Raw genomic sequence first — 6,110 nt, forward strand, 5'->3', positions numbered from 1 at the left:
AGGGTCCCCGCTCCCCTCCTCCTCACTGAAGCTGGCCCCTGGGATGATGGGGCTTTTGGGGGACTGGAGGGCAACCCACCTAGAGGCCCCCGAGCTCCGAGCACCATGCTCGCGCAGGAGACCAGAGGACAGCGTGGCTTTGGGCAGAGCCTTGCCGATGCCTGGCTGTGGGGTCCCGGCATCTTGAGGCCCTTCAGGGAAAGTTTCCTCTCTCGGAAAAGGACACTCGTGGAAGGGAGCCTGGGCATTGTGGGGTCAGCAGGAAGTGTGTGCTGTGTGCTCGGAGGCCCACCAACCAGAGAGGGAGTGGGCCTGTTGTGGTCACTGGAGATGGGCAGCCCAGGGGACATACTAGACACTGCAAGAGCCAGAGTCCTGTTCTCCACCTCCAGCCCGCAGGTCCACCCCTGGCTGGTCACCCCCGCAGGCCCACCCCTGGCTGGTCACCCCCGCAGGCCCACCGCTGGCTGGTCACCCCCGCAGGCCCACCCCTGGCTGGTCACCCCCGCAGGCCCACCGCTGGCTGGTCACCCCCGCAGGCCCACCCCTGGCTGGTCACCCCCGCAGGCCCACCCCTGGCTGGTCACCCCCGCAGGCCCACCGCTGGCTGGTCACCCCCGCAGGCCCACCGCTGGCTGGTCACCCCCGCAGGCCCACCCCTGGCTGGTCACCCCCGCAGGCCCACCCCTGGCTGGTCACCCCCGCAGGCCCACCCGCTGGCTGGTCACCCCCGCAGGCCCACCGCTGGATGGTCACCCCCGCAGGCCCACCCCTGGCTGGTCACCCCGCAGGCCCACCCCTGGCTGGTCACCCCCACAGGCCCACCCCTGGCTGGTCACCCCCACAGGCCCACCCCTGGCTGGTCACCCCCGCAGGCCCACCCCTGGCTGGTCACCCCCGCAGGCCCACCCCTGGCTGGTCACCCCCGCAGGCCCACCCCTGGCTGGTCACCCCCGCAGGCCCACCGCTGGCTGGTCACCCCCGCAGGTCCACCCCTGGCAGGTCACCCCCACAGGCCCACCCCTGGCAGGTCACCCCCACAGGCCCACCCCTGGCAGGTCACCCCCACAGGCCCACCCCTGGCAGGTCACCCCCACAGGCCCACCCCGGGCAGGTCACCCCCGCAGGCCCACCCCTGGCAGGTCACCCCCGCAGGGCCCCCACCCCTGGCTGGTCACCCCCCGCAGGCCCACCCTGCGCGGTCACCCCCGCAGGCCCACCCCTGGCTGGTCACCCCCGCAGGCCCACCCCTGGCTGGTCACCCCCGCAGGCCCACCCCTGGCTGGTCACCCCCACAGGCCCACCCCTGGCTGGTCACCCCCGCAGGCCCACCCCTGGCTGGTCACCCCCGCAGGCCACCACCACTGGCTGGTCAACCCCCGCAGGCCCACCCCTGGTGGTCACCCCCGCAGGCCCACCCCTGGCTGGTCACCCCCGAGGTCCACCCCTGGCAGGTCACCCCCACAGGCCCACCCCTGCAGGTCACCCCCACAGGCCCACCCCTGGCAGGTCACCCCCACAGGCCCACCCCTGGCAGGTCACCCCCACAGGCCCACCCCTGGCAGGTCACCCCGCAGGGCCCCCGCTGGCTTGGTCACCCCCGCAGGCCCACGCTGGCTGGTCACCCCCACAGGCCCACCCCTGGCTGGTCACCCCCGCAGGCCCACCCCTGGCTGGTCACCCCCGCAGGCCCACCCCTGGCTGGTCACCCCCGCAGGCCCACCCCTGGCTGGTCACCCCCGCAGGCCCACCCCTGGCTGGTCACCCCCGCAGGCCCACCCTGGCTGGTCACCCCCGCAGGCCCACCGCTGGCTGGTCACCCCCGCAGGCCCACCGCTGGCTGGTCACCCCCGCAGGCCCACCGCTGGCAGGTCACCCCCGCAGGCCCACCGCTGGCAGGTCACCCCCGCAGGCCCACCCCTGGCAGGTCACCCCCGCAGGCCCACCCCTGGCAGGTCACCCCCGCAGGCCCACCGCTGGCTGGTCACCCCCGCAGGCCCACCCCTGGCAGGTCACCCCCGCAGGCCCACCGCTGGCAGGTCACCCCCGCAGGCCCACCCCTGGCAGGTCACCCCCGCAGGCCCACCCCTGGCAGGTCACCCCCGCAGGCCCACCGCTGGCAGGTCACCCCCACAGGCCCACCCCTGGCAGGTCACCCCCGCAGGCCCACCCCTGGCTGGTCACCCCCGCAGGCCCACCCCTGGCAGGTCACCCCCGCAGGCCCACCGCTGGCTGGTCACCCCGCAGGCCCACCCCTGGCTGGTCACCCCCACAGGCCCACCGCTGGCAGGTCACCCCCACAGGCCCACCCCTGGCAGGTCACCCCCACAGGCCCACCCCTGGCAGGTCACCCCCGCAGGCCCACTGCTGGCTGGTCACCCCGCAGGCCCACCCCTGGCTGGTCACCCCCGCAGGCCCACCCCTGGCTGGTCACCCCCGCAGGCCCACCCCTGGCTGGTCACCCCCGCAGGCCCACCTCCTTAGCACATCTCAGCCCCTGGAGCCAACCACTCTTCATCTCAGCTCCTCTACTCCCGTACCTTCCCCAAACTATTCTGACCTCATTGTTTTCCTGCTCCCGAACCCTCTGTGGCTCCCCACTGCCCCGTGGAAGCAGCCAGAATGCTGTCAGGACAGAGGAAAGTTCCTCCCCTCACCTACTCCTGCTGACTTTCTTAACCTGACCACTCCCACTTCCTCCTCCAGGAGGGTTTGGGGCTCCATGATACCCAGTTTGACATACCATTCCTTACCTGATTTCTCTCCCGGCGAGCTCCTATGCAACCCACAAAACCCAGCTCAACATCACTCACTTTGCAATACCTACTCTTCCTTGCACCTGGTATTAACTTCCCCTACCTCTGCTCTCTTCCTGGCGTCTCCTCCTCTGCAAACTCCCTGTGGGCAGGAACCCACCAGCGTGGCTCCCAACTGCCTCCCGGTGCCTAGTGCAGCCCTGCCGGTCACTCTGCTGGACTCTGGTAACTCGAGAACAGTTCTCAGTGGCGTCTGCCTCCAGGCCCTGGCCCAGAGGAGGTCCTCCACAGGGCTGTGTACCCCGAGAGGCACTGCCGGGATCTGCCCAGACCCCAGCGCCAGGGGTGGGGGCTGGGCTTGCTCGGGGGGGCTGACAGGGTGGTCTGCAGGTGGCAGCTGACCCACCTGAGCCCCATGGCCCTGGCAGCCCAGCTCAAGCCTGGCGTCTGGGCCGGCCCCCAGGCCCGTAGGAGCTCTGGCCCCCTGGGGCTTCCGTCTGCCCCTCCAGGAGGGCTGCTGGGGACCCTCGGTGACGTGGGTCCAGCTCTGCCTGTTTGCGCAGGGCCGGGGCAGACCGATCGCTAAATACTGCGGCAGGAGGCAGGCCTCTGCCGGTGTGGATTTAACCTTTCGGCAAATGTCTCCTGCTGACACAAATATTGTTTCTTAATTCCTGTTCTACCTGCGCCAGCGTGGAGCCGGGTGGGAGCCAGGCATTTCCGGTTCTCCCCTGGGACCAGGCCAGCGCCGAGGGCCAGAGCCAGCGGACACCCTGCGAGGGGAGCACGGTCCCCTCTGGCCTCCAGCCTCCCACCAACCAGGCTTTCGTCTGTGTGTCCCTCCGTCCCGTGTCCCGGGGCATCCTGAGAGCCTTCCCCACACTCCAGGGAGGCCTCCCTGGGCCTCCAGCCCTGCCCAGGTGTGCGCCTTCTCCACCCGGGGGCGAGGGGACAGGGTGGACCCCGAGTCTACCCACCAGCCTCCTCCCCTGGGTCACAGCCAGTGTGCCCCAAGTCCCTGACATTGCTTGTTCGAGGGCCCCGTGATGTCTGTGTCCAGGGGCTAGGCGTGGCCTACCAGGCTGCCGTGAGCAGGGACCCCGAAAGGGAGGGCAGGGCTGGAGAGGGCTCTGCGGGAAGGGGAGCTGGGTGGGCTTGGGGGTGAACTGGGCATGGAGATGAGATGATGAGGGGTGTGGGCGTGGCCAGGGCTCAGACCCTGTCTGCTCACCTGCTCCATCCCTGTCTCCCTGCACCCCCCCAGCCACCCCGAAGAGACACAGCTCCTGCAATTAAGAGACAGCCTCTCTCAGCGAGACCTCCGGAGATGAACAGCCCATAATGACAGCGTGCTCCCTGGGCTGGGGCGCCTGGCGTGCGCGGGGCGGGGGCCGCAGCGTTCAGCCCCCACTCCGTGGTCTCCGGGCTCCTTCCCAGCCCCCCAGCTGTAGACTCCGGCCCACAGAGGGGCCCAGAGATGGTTGCAGAGGGGAGCGGAGGAGGGCACGGCTCTGGGGTCCCCATCCCGTGGCTCTGCAGGACCCCACCTTCGAAAATCACGTGGAAATAGTCAGGGGAGGTGCTCCCCAGCGATCCGGGGTCAAGGAGCACTTCCAGGGTGTGAGCAGGGGGAAGGTCTTTGTTGTCATGGGCATCATGTGTGTCCTGGGAACACACACACACACACACACACACACACACAGCCCAGCTCGCCAGGTCCACCCCACGTCTCCCTTTACAGTCCCCGGGGCCCAGGGCACTGAGCCCGGAGCCTAGGACCAGCGCCCCGCACACAGGGAGACACCCTTCTGGTGACACAGGGTGCTCAGGACATCACGCTCCCTGGGCTGTCCCTGGGCCCTGTTGTTCCTGGGTGCCGCTGGGGACTGCAAGGCCTGTCCCCCACCCCGTCCTGGGCCCCTGCAGAGCCACCCCCACCCCCGGGGACTCAGGGACAGAGGCTGGGCCTGGACAGCCCACCTCCAGCCTGGGGGGGCCCAGCGTCTGGGGGGCGGAGGAACTGCCCACCTCCCTCCACCCTGGGGGGGCCCAGCGTCTGGGGGCGGAGGAACTGCCCACCTCCCTCCAGCCTGGGGGGGCCCAGCGTCTGGGGGCGGAGGAACTGCCCACCTCCCTCCAGCCTGGAAGAAGGCCCAAGATTCCCTGACACGCAGCCGTCAGAGCTGAAATGTCAGAACAATTAGCCCTGAGGGGCCATCGGAGAAAGCGGCGCAGAGGGCGACAGAGTGGGTGGAGAATATCGATAAGTCGGGCCTGGGCCGCCTGCCAGTCGATGGGGTGCGTTCAGCAATAATTGGGTAGTTGGAAGCCAGACCAGCAGCAGAGCAAGCGTGCAGCCGGCCACCTCCGCTGTCCCCCGGAAGGGCCCCCCGCGGGCCTCCTTGCTCCCTCCACCTGCCAGGCCCTCCACTGGGTGGCTGCCCCTCCTCCTCCAGGAAGACCTCTCTCTTGCCGCCTCACCAGGCTCCCTTCCCACCAGCACAAACCCTCCTGGTCTGCCCTTGGCGGGAGGCTGTGCTCCTGGCTGGCGCTGGAGACCCAGCTGGCGGGGTGGGGGCGGGGAAGCAGGTCCCCGCCCAACCCCTTGTGCCCAGACTTGGTTTTCCATCCGCACAGTGGGGCACCAGGTTCCCCAGGCACCGGGCATTGGCACGCTCAGGCCTCTGGAGAAGCTCTCTGCCTCCCCCACGGGTCCCCAGCCTGGTCTTCCCAGTGGGGACCTGCCCAGCAGCAGGCAGGGAGCAGCCCTCCCAGGGTCCCCTGAGCCAAGATGGAAGGGAGGCGGGGCCAGACAAGGAGGCAGCCCTCGCCCTTGTGGTCCAGAGGGAGGGAGCGTCTTCAGGATTCAAACGGCCCAGGGGACTGAGTCCAGGTGTCCTTTCCAGGGGAGAGAAACCTGGGGTCCTGTGCGACCAGACGGAGGGGCGGGTGGGAGGGGCAGAGGAGGGTGGGAGGGAGGGCCAGGGGGTCTCGTAGCCTCCGACCATCAGCTGTTCACCTGGGAGGAAGGGCAGACAGCCCCAACCCTCAGAGCACCCCAAATCTCACAGCACCCCTTTACTTCTCACATGCCTAGGGGGCAGGATGCCAGCCTCATACCAGGCTGAGGGAGAAGAGGCTCTGGGTAGACCATCCCCCCACACCTGGAGGCCAGCAGCCTAGGCAGGGAGTGCGGGGCTCAGGAACCGGGATTGCCAAGGCACCCCCAGATGTGCAGCCGGGTTCGGAGCGCAGGACAGGAGCTCTGCCTGTGCCTATACTGACCTGTGTGTGTGAGTGTGAACATGTGTGTGCAGGGGAGTGCACATGTGGGTGTGCAAAGATGCACGTGCA

The sequence above is a fragment of the Molossus molossus genome, unplaced genomic scaffold (genome assembly GCF_014108415.1).
Source record: "Molossus molossus isolate mMolMol1 unplaced genomic scaffold, mMolMol1.p scaffold_m16_p_13, whole genome shotgun sequence".
NCBI lineage: Eukaryota > Metazoa > Chordata > Mammalia > Chiroptera > Molossidae > Molossus > Molossus molossus.